General features: G+C 42.1%; 1 protein-coding gene across 1 annotated transcript in view; it reads left to right on the plus strand.

Annotated features, from left to right (window-relative positions):
• Positions 1–252: 252 nt before the first annotated feature.
• The window catches only part of RARB (retinoic acid receptor beta), a 476,807-nt gene continuing 458,772 nt past the window's right edge, over positions 253–18,287 (plus strand). Inside the window, exons 1-2 of the mRNA XM_060248799.1 lie at positions 253–400; positions 11,626–11,694. The gene's annotated coding sequence lies outside the window, so the exon portion shown is untranslated. The remainder of the gene's footprint in view (positions 401–11,625; positions 11,695–18,287) is intronic.

The following is an 18,287-nucleotide window of genomic DNA, read 5'->3' on the forward strand; positions in this document are numbered from 1 at the left end:
CTCTGTTTGAAAACACGACAGCAGCAAGCAGCCCGGCACTACACGAGGGCTCTTTTCCCTTTCTCCTCATGCCACAATGTGAGCAAACACAGAGGGGGAGGGGGCTAGCTCTGGGGCAGTAAGGGTCGGGCAACCGCCCCCCTCCTCCAGAGCGTTCCACATCTCTTAAGTGGGCAGACAGCGAGCCAAAGAGCACGCCGGCGCCGCTGTCACGCGGCGAGGAAAGCGCGAGAGGCAACCCGGGAGCCCGAAGACCCCCGCCGGTGGGCGTGGCGCAGCGGCACGTGGACAGGCGAGGGCAGCGGCGGGGAGCTCTGTGGTTGCAATTGCTCGGACCGGTCGAGGCGGCGGGTGCCGCTGGGGCAGCAAGGGACAGACCGCTGAAGCGCGCGCCCGAAAGGTAAAGGTCGGGCTGATGGCTTGCCGTGTTGCGCGCGCGCCCGGGTCCCGCTGCATGGCATGTTCAGCATGGCTAAGAAAGGCGCGGGGTGGAAGCCGCGAGCCAGCGGAAGGAGGATGCTGCTAGGTACATGGCTTGGCTGGCGGTGCAGCAGCTGCTTTGCAGAGATGCTGGTTAAGGGGAGGACTTTTCTTGCTAATGCAGGCAGGGCGCACGGGCAAGGGGCAGCAGGCTGGGGTTCTTTTCCCTCCAAACGGTGGCTTTGTCCACGCTTGCTTCGTTGGCAGAGAACCCTTCCAGAAGCCGAGCCCGGGTCTCCTGCAATCCGCTTGGAGGGGCGGGGGCGACACGGCGGCCGCATCTAGTAACTTAACGTTATTCGGTGAAAGAGTTCCGTTCACTTTGGCCATAGAGGCAGTGCTCGGAAGTGCAACTTAAGCCCTGTCACTCGTGTCAGGAACGATGAAACAAGCGCGCAAAGCTGCTGCAATCCGGTCGGGGCGGGAGGCGCGCTCCTCCCCGAGCGTGGAGCTTTCTGTCCCCCGCCCCCTGTGATAACAGAACGGAAGACGCAACAGAACGAACTTTGCAAGGGCCTCAGTGGAAGAGCCTTTGCAGGCGCCGCTTTTTCAGCGCCGGTGGGTTTGGCCACAGACGCGAGAGCAGCTGACCTTTTGTTTTTGTTGTTGCGTGTTAGGCAAAGCCGCTGCAGGATTGAGTCACTGGCACGGGCGACCACGTGCAAGGACTGTCGAAGGTTCCCGGGTCCCACTTCGCCCTCAGCAGCTCGTGATGCACAAAAAGGTGGAAAAGCTAGGACGAGCCCCCAAAGGGGCGTGAGTCAGGCTCAGGCGCGTTGAGCTCCTGCGCAGGTGGTTTCCCCGGGACAGGCTTCTCTCATTCAGTAGGCTGGCTTTTGCATTGGGGAAGCTTTGCGCACGCCCCGACTCTTTGCAAAGGGCACGGGGTGGTTAATGGGCAGTGAAGCAGCCGGAATCCATCAGCATGATGAAAGAGTTCACCCGAGGGAAAAGGGTCACGGGCTCCGAAGAACGGGGGCGATCAGTATTTTTAGCTTTCCTCAGCAAAACTGGGGCGGGGGGGGGGGGGAGAATGAGCTCACTCCTTTGGCAGTTGATGGGAAAGTTGCCTTGTCTACTGGAGGCCGAGAGGCGAATAGAAGGTAACAAAAAGGAGGTTTAAAAAAAAACAAAAAACCTTCGGAGATCAGCTGTCGTCGTGCCTTTTGGGAGTCAGAACTCAGGCATAGTGGCACTCGCCTGGATTGTTTTACGAGCCTTCGTGGGGATGGGCTGGAAGTGCTAAAAGGAGATTGGAAGACTTTAGATGGGTTGGGATGACTCGGAGCTGCTGCTGCTCCGGCGCCTGCACTACTTTTCGAACATCAGGCGTGGAGACGCGGCCACGCAGTTAAAAGAAAGGCGCAGGAAGGAAGTTTTAAATGAAGCTTTAAACAGGATTAAATGGCTTGTGTAACTGCTGAACGCTGCTAAAGTGCTGCGCCGGCAATAAAATAGCCAGCCAAAAAAATAAAGTAAAAAAATAATTGTAACAAGAAAATGAAGGCTTTATAAGGACTTCGGTAATGAACACATAACAATTGATGATACGATGCAGTAATTATTTTCGTATTTACGCCATTAACGATTGTAATTTAACGTTAATGCCCTGGTATTTTATTCCTTCTCATTTGCAGACAAAAGCACATCTGAGACATCATCAGGGAGTAATCTGATAATCTAAAGTCATGAATAGAAAACACTAAACTATGCTCAGAAGTCTGACAACATAAAGCGGGGAACAAAATAACCTCATTTGCTGTTTTATTATCTGTCTTTTATAATTCTGTTTACCATCGTTTGCATAAATGAATTGCTAAATTGTGTGCTAGCCCCATTTCTGTAGATAAAAGAGCCCTTGATATGCTCAGATTTGTTCAAAGACTAATAGGCACTTTCTTGGAAAGTCAGGCAGAAAGCCCCCACTTTCGATTAGGTTGAACGTTTTATGGGATGAAATCCAGCCGGAATGCAAATTTGATCTCCCCTGGAGCAGCTATGTGTCCAATTTTGATCAGCTTCCGATTGAAATGAAATCAGTAACTTCACTTCCTTCTGGCCTTTATCTGTTCAGGCTGCAAAAGGAAAATTGAGTTTTATCATCAAAGCTGGTAGTTAACATCATTATCTGCCATTTGGGTATTGGTTTTTTGCGTGTTACTTTAGTTAAGTTGGGGGGGGGGCTGAACAGTATAAAATAAGAAGAAATTTGAAACTCCTGAATGCCATTTAGTTAAACTAAAATTAAGGAAGGTGAGTATGTGAAGTTTGCATGGGCTAAAGAAAGAAAAGAACTATATAGGGAAAACTTTGATATTCTACTCACTTGCATGTAATGAATTTATAACATTCCCTTGTAAATGTTGATGGGCTGTATTTATAGGTTAACAAGAAGCATTATCGTCTCTTGCATTTCCACTCTACAGAAAAAGTAACATCTGTCCAACTTTAAAGTTGGTGTGGTGGTCATTCATATCTTTTGTTGAAACAGCACATGCTGATGCAAGGCCTAGGGTGGCCACTTTCACATAACTCTGTTTTAGGAAGAGTACTCATATTGACCTGCCTTTTGAGGCAGGTGGCTCTGTTAAGGATTTGGTCCAAGGTGTATGCTCAAAAAGGGATATTCTTAATTCCCAGTTGAGATTAAGAAATCATCCCTCTCCTAGAAGATAGGTTTGGTGAGAGAAATTACACTGTCTTATTGTCAGTTTTTATAGAAGCTGTTCAGGATCGTTCCCTTAATCGCTTCTGATCCCTTTCCTGAGTTCCCATGTTTCCTCTACTTTGCTGGCATCAACCACCATGAGAAATGCATGGGATAATGGGAACCAGAAGCAGTTAACAGTGTGAGCCTAAGGAGCATTATCCTGTAAGGCCATTTGAAGTAAATGTGTATAGAACTGTGTAATTTAGGATTGCCCTATAAACCTCCTTAATACATGACATGGAAGTAGTTCCTACAAGTGGTATGAAGTGTACATTTCAAATGTGACCTTTGTAACGAGAATACACTTTTCACAGGAGAGTGAAGTTCCCATGCCTTGAATAATTCTACTTCATTCTGCCAGATCTATTGCATTATTTGTAGGCAGTGGGCTAAAAAATGAGTTGCTTAGAATTTATCAGAATATTCGCTCATTCTAAAACAGCTCTGTAAAATGAGAACGTTTGTATCTTTGCATCAGAACCTTTTGTTATGTGTAATACATGGAGTTGGCCTTGGAAGTAGTGGTGAAGGCACCTAGAGTTTTTAGTCTCTTTGACATACATACTACCAGCATTTCATTATCTTGACAATCATCAGTCTGTCCCAAGTAGCACAAGGGATGATTGAAACAGAAGTTACTTAAGCGGAGTACATGCTGAGTTGGCTAATATTCTGGTTTTAATTCTGTTGTGGATGTATTTGTCACATTCTTACTTTGTCTTTCTTGGGTTGGAGGGTGAGTTTGCCTTGAGAGACTAAGGAATAGACTTGAATTCCATGATTTCTCTTGCATGACTCCTTGAATCCTCTCTGACATTATTCCATGAGTCCTTGATGTTACCATATTGATAGTCCTTTGCTCAGCTGTGGATTTACCAGTTTAATAGTTGCCATCATTGCTCCCTCTAAACTGAGTTAGCCTGAGCTAGCTCACAGATTTTTGTCTCAGCTCAGGAAGGATAACCCCAGAGCACAATAATTTATACAGCAGCTCACAACTTTAATGCCAATAGCTCACAAAGTATAATTTTTGCTCACATCATCCTGCATCTTAGAAGAAACATTTGTTGTCATCACTACGAATATCAACACTCTCCTCTGTTGATATTGGATTTATATCCTGCCCTCCACTCCGAAGAGTCTCAGAGCGGCTCACAATCTCCTTTACCTTCCTCCCCCACAACAGACACCCTGTGAGGTGGGTGGGGCTGGAGAGGGCTCTCACAGCAGCTGCCCTTTCAAGGACAACCTCTGCCAGAGCTATGGCTGACCCAAGGCCATGCTAGCAGTGCAAGTGGAGGAGTGGAAAATCAAACCCGGTTCTCCCAGATAAGAGTCTGTTGCTTTGTTGGGAAACATGCATGAACATACATGCCTTATACTGAATCAGACTTTTGGTCTGTCATGGTCAGTATTGTTTACTCAGATTGGCAGCAACTTTCCAGAGTCTTTGGTAAAGATCCTTTACATCACTGATCCTTTTGACTGGAGATACAAGGGACTGAGCCTGTGTGGGACCTTCTGCATGCAAAGCAGAAGCTCTTCCACTGAGGCACAGCCTCTCTCAAGTATATCCCTGATTGGTAGAGGTCTGTGATGGATGATGATTGAAGAACGTCCTTGGCTGTGTTGCATATAAATTTGTTGTGTGAATCTTCTGATCAGGAAAATATGGTTTAATTCTGTTCAAAGACTGAATCATCAGTCTGTTGTACTGGATCTGCCACCTTCCATACAAAGACACATCTCAGATTGTAGGCTTAATTAAAGAATTAGATGTTTTACAATAGACATGATTGGTGAGGGACTGCCCCAATATATGCTTCCCTTTGGATAGTAATTAAGAGCCCCGTGGCGCTGAGTGGTAAAGCTGCAGCACTGCAGTTGGAACCCTCTGCTCATGACTAGGGGTGTGCAAAAAAAAAAATCGGAAATAATCGGATTCAGAAATGTACAGGGCCAAAATATTCGGAATACCATATATTGCTGAATACCGGTACTCGGAATAGCCATATATACAGTAGATGTGTGGCTATTTCTGAATATACGCCCCCATTATACCCTATGGCCATTGAAATCAGTGGCAAAATAGGGTATATTGGAAGCCACCTGGAGGGGAGGGGGTTTGAGGGAGAGCCCCCAAATTTGCAGGGGACCTGCAGGGGACTCTTCCTACAAACCCCCCGAAGTCCCAAAAAGATTGGGCCAGGGGGTCCCATTCCAGGGGCACCCAAAGAGGATGCCCCTATCCCACCATTATACCCTATGGGCCATTGAAATCAATAGCAACATAGGACATAATTAGAGGCTACTGGGGAGCAGGGGGTTTGAGGGAGAGCCCCCAAAACTGCAGGGAACCCACAGGGGACTCTCCCCTACAAAACCCCCAAGTCCCAAAAAGATTGGGCCAGGGAGTCTCATACCTGGGCATCCAAAGCCAAACCTAACTTCACACCAGAGAATCTCTATAGGACCCAAGTGCACTACATCCATCTATTTACTCTGTGATCCCTGCTGGCCTGGAACCAATATAAACCCAGTTGCCAGCGTCAGTGCCACACAAAACACAATCTGCTCATGGTCTGCTCTGCAGACATGGCTGCAGCAAATCAGGATGCCAGCTCTCCAGACCTGCCCCAAACAACGCGGGGAGAGCTGGCCAAGCTCAAGCATGCTGGTTCTGGGCCTCTCACCCAGATGCCAGCTTCCCTGCCACAGAACAAACAATCTATAGATGCCAGACCTGGCTGCAGCAAATCAGGATGCCAGCTCTCCAGCCCTGTCCCAAAGAATGCGGGGAGAGCTGGCCAAGCACAACAAGCATGCTGGTTCTGGGTCTCTCATCCGGATGCCAGCTTCCCTGCCACAAAACATACAGTCTACAGATGCCAGCTCTCCAGCCCTGACCCAAACAACACAGCTCTCAAACAAGAGAAGCGGTGGACAGATCCAAACAACAACAGATCCAAACATATCACTGAGAAAAGGCCAAGAAACTCAACTGTTAAAAAAGTGACCTTTTTAACAATAAAAAACCTCAGGCCAAATCAATCAACAACAACACACCCCCCGCCATGCTATGGGAGAGGCAAGAAAAGGCTTCCAAAGGCGGGAAAGGAGGCAAGCAGCTCCCCTGAGGCTGCAGAAGCTCCTTTTCCGCCTTTTCTATGAACTTCCGTATACTTCCGAATATTAAGTACACAGCACATGACCCTTCTCCAAACTCAATCTTCAGCAGTAGCTTTTTGAGCTTAAATTGCATCCTGGGAGATCTAGTCAGAGATCTCCATACTTTGAGCATAATTATTTCTAATTATTTTAGCTGCAGAATGACCTAAAGTTTAAAAGTGACACAAATACAGAACTAGTGAGTGCTTCTGAATGGTTCCATATTCCTAATGGGAATTCTTTGAACAGTGAGATGACTGACAGTTGTCCTTTTGTTCAGTGGATATGTATTTTTGTTCAATGGATATGTAAAACTAGTAGAGAAGATCAAGTGGCTGACTTGCACGCCTCTTTTCTCAGAAACACCCCCCCATAAATAAATCGTCTGTCTGCTGTTCACTGTTTCCTCATTGTGCCATCATACAAAAGTGGCAACACAGTCTAAAGCAGAAAACAACAACAGTGTACAAAACACACCATAAAATATATACAAAGTAATTCTTATTGTCTATGTTTGTTTCTGACAATACCAAATACACAGTATATCAAAAAAGTTTCACAAAAGGAAAGGATCCACAATATTTCAATGTCCAGAGAACATCCAGACCTTCTCCCTTCTTATTCAATCCTGTGTGGTATCCAAATTCCTTACAAATCCTGGCTTAAAAGGTGATGTTCCCTTTTTTCCCTGTCAACTTGGATCACATTTCTCATATAATGCTTACTTAAAGAGCCAGTCTGTTGTGTAAAGGGTAACACCTAGTAAACAAAGAATCTACAGAATATACAAAGATACAGAAGATATCACATATACCTGCTCAATTTTTTCTTTTCTTTTTTGTGGGCAAATTGATTTAAATCTGAGGACATGTGAAGTGATGAAGTAAGCCTTGTTACTTGATTAAGGCACCCACCACAAAGGCTCCTGCCCTTTTATGTCTAGTGGAATGTGTAAAATAGGAAGGTTTTCAGAGGGAAGAAGGCATGCAGGAAAAGAGTCATTTCCCAACACACCAAGTGTGTCTGTTTAAATTACAGCCTTGGATTGTTTTGACAGCATTTTGATTATAAAGAAAAGGCCTGGAGAAGATAATAACAGAAGTATTGGGTCACCATTCAATAACCCTTAGTGCCTGTCTTCTTCCATATGAGCCTTCCCCCCAGCTATAGTTTTCATTGAGGGCCCTGCTCTGGCCAAGGGTAGGTAAGAAAAGAGAAAAGACATTTAGGCTGCAATCTTAAAGATATCTTCCTGGGAGTAAACCCCACTTGATAACATGGGACCTATTTTGAGTAGGCCTGCTTCCTTCATGTTGTAGTGGCAGGGTTATGGAACTCCCTCTTCATAAGTATTTGTGTGGGGACAAATCTGTTTTCTAGACACCAGATGGAAACAGTTTTATTAATGCAATGGTCAAATTGGACTGAACGAATATCAGAGTGTCTTTGAAAGTCAACTGCAGCCCTACATGACCCCAGTGTGGATTGGGGCTATGTGTGTGGGGGGGGGGGGGGGAGGAGAGAGGTTTAACACTTCACGCATGGAAATTGTCCTCCCCCCCAGCCACCGGTTATGGCCATTTATTTATTTGTATGTTGTTTGTAATCTGCCTTTCTCTCTGGGACTCGTGTAGATTATGCAGGATCCAGTCAACAGGATGGGACATCCAATAAACTGTGCAATTGGATTTGCATTGTAGAAATCTGGAACCAACCAGAAAGTTGAAACAGAATGGAAACAAAGCATAAGTATTAACATGACATGTTGAGCAATGCAAGAATTGCATAATAGGATCCTACTTACAGCAATTGGCAGTACGAACTGTACTCTGTAATACAGACGACAGTTCCTGGCCTTTAAAGAGCCCCGTGGCATAGAGTGTTAAAGCTGCAGTACTGCAGTCCTAAGCTCTGCTCACAACCTGAGTTCGATCCCTGGTGGAAGCTGGGTTTTCAGGTAGCTGGCTCGAAGTTGACTCAGCCTTCCATCCTTTTGAGGTCGGTAAAATGAGTACCCAGCTTGCTGGGGGGAAAGTGTAGATGACTGCGGAAGGCAATGGCAAACCGCCCCGTAAAAAGTCTGCAGTGAAAACGTGAAAGCAACGTCACCCCAGAGTCAGAAATGACTGGTGCTTGCACAGGGAACCTTTCCTTTCCTTTTCCTTCCTGGCCTTTTGTCCGAGTAGCTTTCTGTGGCCTTACTATCTGTGTAGAAAAAGCTCTTTTGAATAATGCGGTTTTGCATAGATATTGGAAAGCCAGGAGAGTGGGGGCCTTCTTGACCTTATCAGATAGGCCATTCCATAAGTTGGTGGGACAGTGTATGCATATGTACAGGCAGTTGTTAATTTTGCCTATTTGCAATTTGACACCTACAGAAGGACCTGTTCGGTTGCATGAACTTGTTGCGGCGGAGCGGAGAGGTAGTTCCCCAGATTTGAGGGTTGGGGGCCATGGATGACTTTGTATGTTACAGCCAAAATCTTAAAGTGAGCCCAGTAACTGGTGGGCAGCCAATGGAGAGACTGCAAAATGAGAGTCATGCTTGCTGTATCTAGCTTCCAATAATAACTGAGCTCATGGCATTCTGTACCAGCTGAATCCTTAGAGCTGATTTTGAGGGAAGACCAATGTAAAGTGCATTGCAGTAGTCTAGTTCACGTTATTGTGGCATGGATCTAGTTGGCCAGATTAGCCATATCAAGGTAGGAGGCCATCTTCTGGACTAGACTGAATTGGAAGAAAGCCTTTTTTTGCAGCTTTAAGGAGGGAAAAGATGAGAGGGAAAAGAGACTCCCTCCCCGGGTCTCTTTTCCATTCAGCTTTGATGTGAATCAGGACCTTGCAGGGCCGATATTCTGGTTAAAAAGATACTGAGAAGATCAGATCATGGATCCCTCCAGACTGTCTTATATTTTGATGTAGAGTGTCCCTCTGTGGAAGCTTTTACCACCTTGATTCCACCTTTCAAAGTCTCTAAAAATTGCAGCCTCAGCTTTTTACCTTTTTATGACTACAGGACAGTTTTAGGCCTTTCATCTCTGTCATTCTTTGCTGGTTTTAGTTATCCTTACTCATTAATGCTGTTGGATTTTTATGTTTTAATTGTTTATTGCTTTTCCATTGAACATAATATCATGGATATTACAATGTATAAATATTTTAGGCACTGTCCCCAATTGCAAGTCTGCTAGAATATACATAGTGCAGTGGCTATCCTTGAAGCTGCAGCTGATCAGTTCTTGTGACTGAGTTTTCAGTCCTTGAGTCTAAAGTGCAATAGCATAAATGAACATCTGTCTCTGCATCGGTGACACTTGATTTTTCAGTAATGTAGATATAGGTCATTCTTTATATCATGTGTGTATATTGTTTCAAATCTTAATCTTTCTGTGGCAAATGATTACCAGAAGTCTGTAGTAAGCTCATATAACTGGAGTGTACTTAGCTCTAACATTAAAGACCATTAGGGTATTAATTCATTGTAAAAAAGACATCAGCAAGAATAATGGCTTTTCATGTTTTCCAGAAAAGATCAAAGGAAAACCAGACAAAGCTACAGTTCCATATGTCTTTTATTCTTAATGGGGTTAAATGCAGGAAGTTACATGGCTGCCTAGGGAAACAGCATTTATTTTCTTTTCAGTGTAGATAATCTTTTAGCTGATTAAGCAAATGATCTATATTTAATCTTGGGGATATGTCTGTTTAGAGAATTGTTGGATGTCACTCTTGAACCATCTCGATACCCCAATTCTGAAAGGAATTTGTGAGCCATTTATTTTATTACCATCATAAAATCCTTCTGAGCTCTGAAGGAAAGAGTTGAAATTTTCTTTGTTTTTGAAGGATTTTTTTTTACTTTTTCCAGCTGGTCAAGCTGCTTACTGCCTTCCATGGTTTTAACAACAACAATACCTTATTACATGTTTTTAGTGTTTCTTTAATTATTTGAATAGTCTTATGGTGACTCTAAGAAAGCCACAGGAGGTGTTTCATGGGGGTGGTTGGACACTTACAGTGTAATCCTCAGCAAAGTTACACCCTTTTAACTCCATTGAGTTCAGTGAACATAGAAGAGCATGACTCTCCATAGGATTGCATTATTGATCTTGGTAATAATATCATACTGATTTAGAAATTTCACTTCAAGAAATGTAACCTTTATAGTTTATTTTTCATATTCACGAAAATTTGTTTCATAGAATAGTGCCCTTTGCTAAATTAGGAACTGGGGTCAGTGGGACAATAGCCCTTGCTTCCACAGCTTAGCCGAGATCTGTGGATGGTTCAGCATTAGTGATTCTGTGGTTTACATTTGATGACTTGTTCCCAGCAATTTGAAGTATATGCTATTTTTCCCTCTCATCTTCTTCCTCTCTTTACCACATATTTGGAATACCTTTCTTATACCTTTCCTTCTTTCTCAATGCAGTACTTTACCATTGCATGTAACTTGACAAACCAGGGTTTTCTCCTGTAATCAGGGCCGGCCCTAGACTCTCTGGCCTCTAGGCAAGACTAACTTCTGGCACCCCCTCCCCTCCCCCCCACACTGATAATGTCACTGAGCCACATGGGGTGTACAATTCAGGACCCCTAGAAGGCCAGTGCTGTAGGCAATCACCTAGTTTGCCTAATGGCAGGGCTGGCCCTGACTATAATGGCAACTGTGAGTTTCTGAGGGAAAAAAGTGAGAGCTAAGTAATCTGTGCATAAAGTGGGAAGCAGAGGCCCAAAGTTTTAACTTCTAAAAATTTTGAAGTGGGGGAAGGGAAGCCCTGGGTTCACCCGAAGTGATTTTTGGGACAAATTGAAATATATGGGTTACTCCTCCCCCCCTTCCTAAAATGGCTGGTAGTTAGATAGACAGTCCAAATCATATAAATCAGTTATAAGTAAATGCTGTGTTTTGTAAATCTCTTGCGATCTAGTGTGCATCTGAGTAATCCTTAGCTAGATTAATGCTATAGAGGCTGTGTTTTCATGCATGCATAGTTCTTGGGGGAGGGAGGATTATGCAAACCTGTTTTGGCAGGGGTTTGAGTGGTTTGGTCCCATTACTGGTGCAAACCAAACAGACCAAAGTGATTGACTTAACTCTGCTCATCACAGCAGCTACAAAGGCTTGTACTCATTTCTACTTAATATTCACAGGTAGAAAATCATCACCAGACATTTCTGTTATTCCTGTTCTTTGTTATTGTAGAAAAAGAAAGTGAAATGTTTAAGTTATTGTTTTTAATTGTCCTTTCTTCCTCTTCTAGGTAGAAGGCAAGTCATGGCATCTGCCAGGTGTTTACTTCTATTTTTCAGATGCAGTGTTGAAATTAGAGGTATGTCAACTGTAAATTAAAAGTATTCTCAAAATGGAATAACATTAAAGAGCTAGTGCACATATGTCATGTGATTACACTCTGGTCCCTTGCCCCCTGGTCTTCTGGCATGTAGATTCCCTTTAAAAATCATTAGCATTGTACCACAGGTCCTTACACTAGATCAGGTTAAAGGTAGCCATTTTAGGAATTACTTAAAATTGAGATGTGAAACTTTTTAAGAAGGAACATCTTTATCCAACATTTTGTGTGGATATATTGCTTAACTATACTCAGGACGGTTGGAGAAATTATCTTCCCTTAAACAAGGAGTTAGGATAATATAATGTGTAATTCTGTGTCTTGTTTCAAATTACTTAACCACTGGGTGTTCCAACCTAATATATTGTTATATATAAAGCTGCTGGAACATTTCTCTGTTAAAGACATTTTGTGTAGAAAAGCAGGCTCTCAATAAGAGATTCATTTCATAGCATCTGCTGAATAAAACTCTTCTCAGTTACTGAGACTAAGAACTCTCAAGAACACTTTGCTGGGAGTACAGGACTCGTTCGACAAAAAGGGGACTTACTTCTGAGTAGGCCTTTAGGAACGTTTTTGAAGGTGCAGAATAACAGAACGGTCAGTATTCCGAAATTCTGGTGCACAAAAATCTCAGCCATCTATCCACTGACTGTGATGGAGGCATCTTCTGAGCTTCATATCTTAAACTGTTACAGCATGGTCTGAAGCAGGAGGGCTCTGAGGGAACAAGAGTTAAAAAAAACACCCCTTGGTTTGCAGTTTTTTTTTCTTTCCATAGCCATCAGATGTACAAAATTAATAAAACTAAGGAATTTTTTTAAAAAAATTAACATTGTAATGTTGGAATCCACACACACTTTCACATACAGAGCTCATGGAGAAAACTATTGCTAAAAGTTTTGGTGCAATTTGACCTAGATCTTGAAAGCTTGGTTATGTTGAGACATACCTTAGGATGCTTTGTTTTGAGTCAAATGCTTTGTTTTGTGTCAAATTTAGTAACTGTATGAGAAAGACATACTTTCTGTCTGTCCCTCTATCCTGTGGCATTGTATTTGATAGATGATGATGTAGAAGGTTTTGACTCCTTAAAGTTTGTCCCCTTGAACTAAAAGGTAAAAGTTTTTAGCCTTTTGTGACAGAAGGGACCAGTTTTTGATCCAGAGTCTGGTACAAGCTTTGACCTATAAAGTGACTTACTATCACATTGACGCTTTCTGAGAAGATTAAAAATAGAATATTATTTTTTTCAGTAAAAGCTCACCATTGCCATAGATTCTGGTATTTGTGGCATTGTCAGAATGGATATGCTTCATTAGGTAGGATTTTGTGGATCCACTATACTAGGTGAAAGGAATTTTACTCCTCAGTGGAAGAGTGTCTTGTGACAGGGGAAAGCACTTGCCACTGAAGAAAAGTACCTCCATTAGCTCTATAGGATCCAACTCATTATTTACATGACATATCAACAGAAAATGTGTGTGTTCATGCAACTAATAAATAATACTGTGTTACTTTGTAAGGATGGACTAACACTTGACTAAAGATGGGATTTCCATGAAGAAAAGGGTTGGATCCAAAGTGCATGGATAGAACATAATTTTTGCATGGGAAGAAGTTTTCATTGTAAACAGAATGGAACTTATGGGCTCATTACACAGGGGAAGCAAATGTTGTGATTTTCATGAAGAATTCAGGTGGAGCAGTTTACCTAAAACTAAAAACTACTGTCAAGTTACAGGGCTATTCTAATAGGTCCTTTAAGGACCCAGTAAACATAAGCAGTTTTAAGCAAGATTGGATTTGTTTTGTAGGTTGGACTGTTAGGTGTATTGATAGAATAACTTGGCCGGCCTAATCAGCCATTCCTCTTCTTGGATCCAAGCTCTGTTATGTGACTGTGATGGGGATTTCTGCAGACATACAACAGCTGATAGTTCCCCATGGAAATACAATTCAAAAGTGCCACAGGGATCCAATTCATACTGTGGGACTGTGGCACAGGGGGAGGATGGGCCTTTCCCCACTGTACTGTTTTCCTAACTCAAAATAGCCCCGGTGGGCCTTCTTTGCCTTGTAAGGGGGCAGAATGTACACTGGATTCTTGCATGTGCAATTTCCCCCATAGTCTTCTATGGCCATTTCAGTTTAACAAAAAGACATAGGGGAAGGCAGGAGCCCTTCTTCCTCATGTGCTATGGTTCCAATCCAGTTTAGGCCCTGCAGTTCTTCTGAATCAAATTCCTGAAGGGGAACTCACAGCTGGCATCCTACTGTGAGTCTCTGTGGCAATCACGTGGTAGATATAAAATGTAGTTTGGCCCTTAGATTGTTAACCGCACATGAATGATTCATAATTAAGATTGTATTCTCTTGCTGTTCTTATAAATCAAAAAGAATTAATTTTTCCAGTTATAATTTGGATTAATCTGAAGAGCTGACATAATGGATCTGGTTTTATGCTGTTCTTTTGTTACGATACTTTAAAAGAGAAACACCCTGTTTTTATGTTTCCTGAGCATCTGGAATTTCAGTCTTTCCTTTAGTGCCTTTTCTTAAATGTATGCCTTTATCCTCAAAGAAGTATACATCTACATTCCAAACTTACTTATCTCTGTATTTGCCAGGGGGATAGGTTGGAGGACTGTCTAAAACCACTGACTGCAGGTAGATGAACAGTTGTGGCTCCAGTTGTTTGCTTTCCAAAATATCTGTAACTTTTAATTAAGGAAGGTGACTGAGAAAGCTAGTTTCGCTTGTGTTGCTTCTGTAATTGTAAATATGCTTGCTTCAGTGGGAGAGACGTCAAACAATGGTCTTGATGATGGTTCAGTTAATTCACTTTCAGAAGTTCAATAATTCATCTTCGAAGTGTCAGCAGCTGGCTCTTGTTAATGGTAGGCCTTTCATTTCTGTTAAATCAATTGTGAATAATAGGAGCTTTCAGAGAAAAATGATGAAGTAAGCATTGATTTCCAAATTGTGTGTCTGATCTGGAGCATTAATAAAACACAGCGCCAGCAGACAACAAGTACCTAATATACTCTGATCACCTAAGTAGTAATCAGAGAGAAATCAATGATTTTTGTGTATGGTGCTAGGTTTTCTAACGTTTTGGCTACCTCCATTTGTCATTGTGTCTATAAAGTCAATATTATAATTGTTCTGATTTTTAATATTTTTGTTTTATATCTTGCATTAAAGTAAGTGATTTATCACCCAGTTCTTTGGCAAAGCCTGGTTGTCCTGCTATGTTTTTAGTGGAAACCTGTTCATTTGTGTTAGCATTTACCATAAAAGCTTTCAGTGGTCTCAGAATTAATTTTAATGAATTTAAATGCCATTTAAGATAGTCCTCAGTGTGTCTTGTTATATTTTAGAGGCAGACAGTGCAATCCCATGCAGACATACTCCAATCTGATTTCAGAGGACTGAGACTGTGTTTAGGATTGCACTGAAAATTATGTTCTATATTTTTGTATGTGATTGTGGCAGCTTTAGTTCTCCTCCCCCCCCCCCCCGGCTTTTAGGAAGTTCTTGAATGTTTTGGGACTCCGTGGTGTATATGATGTGATATATTAGCTTCTAAAAAGAAAAGTGTGGGAGACAATCTCTGTCAATGCTACTGTCCTGTACCTTTTTCACAACTGCCTTCCCACCATACCATGTTGCTGGAAAATAGGAGACGAGCATGATTCCCCTCATTGTCTTCTAAATTAGTGTGGGCCATGGATTGAGGGATTGGTGTCAGGAAAAAACCATGTGAAGATGGATGTTTGTCGGCCAGAATAACTGTTCCCTCTCCACATGACTGTTTCATGGGGTGAGGGGGACAGAGGAATAGACTCATGCTACAATTCTATGCAGGTGATAATAATGTATTTAAAAACAGTGTGCAGAGTTTTCAGGGAGATGCAGTGGTCAAAATAGAAGGGTGTTTGAATTCCCAGATCGTAGCATAAAGGTTATCAGTGTACTGTGTTCTGCTGGAGCAAAAAAACCCAACTACCATTGCACAACCCATTTGGTATCTTAAAAGGCACTATTGCTTATCCTCTCTTACCTGCCATGGAACAAAAATGAGGAGGGGCATGAGCTACAGCATCTTTCAGGTAGGTGGATAGGAGAAGTAGTAGCAGCTATACCATCTCCTCCTTCCCCAGTGGTGGGAAAGTTAAGGGTGCATTGAAAGGTTGCAACCGGCTCACCCTTCCAACTTTAGACTTTGTGACTTGCCACTGTGTACCTGTGAGAGACAGTAACTTTAAGTGGAAGAGACTGTCAATTTCTTGGTTAGTTGTTTACAACATGAGCCTTTTCAGAGTACTTATCCAGCTGCCTTTCCGTCTGAAGGTCCTCAGGGCGGTGCACAACAGATCCAAGTATAAAATGATTTCATTATAAAAATATGACATACAATTAACTTAGTTAACGTTTTGAATTTAAAAGGCCATAAAGCCTAATGAGGCAACTGGGCTATTTCTACTTAATCTTTTAGTACAAATCCTCAAGCAACAATTTATAAGCGATTTTTTGCCCATCAAGGAACTTGAATGTTAATATGTAGCATTTTGAGAATTACAAAGGACTCTCTGAAGGGCATAACTGGTTGTTATATGTGCTGTGCAATATTGTTGAAAATGTAGGTGATGGTTTAATAGCGTAGTTACTATTAGACTGATATATGAGTGAGGTTAGGGATTTTGCTGAATTTTCATTTTGAGAAAGGAATAATTTTCATAAAAATATCAAAGAATAAAGCCATATGCTGAGCAAAAAAGGAGAAGCACTTTATATATCAGTGTGTGCAGTATTTTGCAGAAGTATTCAGAGTATATTACAGACATCTGCTAGCAGCCCATACTAACAGTAAATTTAAGAATAAGGCAACATTCGTGTAGGATAATAAAAGATAGAAATAAAGTTTTATTTTCTGGGGAAGTTGATCCCTCCCTCCTGATTTCTAGAACTTTCCCACATAGTCTTAAGGCAGATATTTCAAGTAAATTGTGAAGATATTCCTTTACTCCCCTTATTTGTTGGAAAGTAACCTTTTTGGATGACATATATTAGAAGCCTGTGCTATATAGTGTTGATGTTTCTGAATTCATACCATAACAGTGCTGTCCTAAACAGAGTTATACCCTTTTAAATCTTTTCCTTTCATGATGCTGCTCTTTTGGCCACCACCTTAAGTCAATTGAAGTCAGTTGGCTGAAGAGGGTATAGTATTGCTTAGAATTGCACTGAATTTATTTATTTTACTTTGTTGTTAGTTTTTTTATAGTCTGCCTTTTTGACCACATAAGGGCTAATAAATTAAAACATACATCCTATACTGACATTTTAAAGCCATTAAAACACTATTAAAACAACTAAAACTAGGCTAAAATATGTACAGAGACATAAAAACAACAATTAAAACATTTGATGAGGAAGGGGGGGGGATCACTGAAGGACTACCAAAAGAAACAAAAGAAGTCTTCACTCTCTAGCACAAAATGCCCACAGAAGGAGATAGATAAGTCTCCCTGGAAAAGGGAGTTCCATAGTTTTAGTGCCACTACTGAAAAGGCCCTTCCTGTCAGGTTGCCACCTGCCTAATCTCAGAAGGTAGAGGAACTTGAAGCAGGGCCTGCAAAGAGAACCAAATGGCTGGGTGCATTCATAAGGGAGCAGGTTGGTCCCAGACCATATAGGGCTTTAAATTTTAACAGCAGCACCTTGAATTGTGCCTGGACACAAATTGAGAGCCAGTGTAGGCTGGCATGATATAATCTCTTATTGAGGTCTTGCAGAGACAGATCTTATTGGCTTTATGTAGACATCACACGAGGCAGTATTCAGATTCCACTTAGTTGTGATGAAGCATGAACACAGTTTGATTGTGGTGTTTGCACATTCCCTCACTTGTGCATTGCCTCCTTATGCAGAGTGTGAAAATAAACTGCAATGGAGAACAGATTAACATGCAGAGATCATATGTATCTTGTTAAAAGCCTTAATAGGATTTAATGGCATTTAACGGCATGTCTGGAGCAAATAGGTGAGATGGCAGTGTGTGATCCTGTTTATTTTATTTCTCGTTTATACCCTTCTTTTCTTGCTATTGGGAACCGGAAGTGGCTTACAACATTTACCCCTCCCAGTGCATTAGAAAGCATTTTGTTGAGCTGCTTGTACATCTGAAACAACTGCATGAAGAGCAAGCAGCATGGTATAGTGGTTGGAGTATTGGACTCACATTTGAATTTTCAATCTGCTGTGAAAGCTTGCTGAGTAACTTTGGGTCTGTTATTGTTGTCTCTAGGCAAAGTCTACTTTACATAGTAATTGTGAGGATAAAATGGAGGCATGGAGAACTATGGGGAGTGTAACCTGCTTTGAGTTCCTTCCTATTGAGTTGAAAAGCAGAATATAAATAAATAAAAGTGTATACTGTTTTCTTTTGCAATGGAAATCACAGCTTGAGCATTGTGGGGGGTTGCAAAGGAAAAAGAGTAACTCAGCAAAGTTTTAACCTCCTGTATGTGGCAGTTTTATAGTTTTTATTATTACTTTTTGAGCTG

Source organism: Heteronotia binoei, chromosome 10, assembly GCF_032191835.1.
Source record: "Heteronotia binoei isolate CCM8104 ecotype False Entrance Well chromosome 10, APGP_CSIRO_Hbin_v1, whole genome shotgun sequence".
Lineage (NCBI taxonomy): Eukaryota > Metazoa > Chordata > Lepidosauria > Squamata > Gekkonidae > Heteronotia > Heteronotia binoei.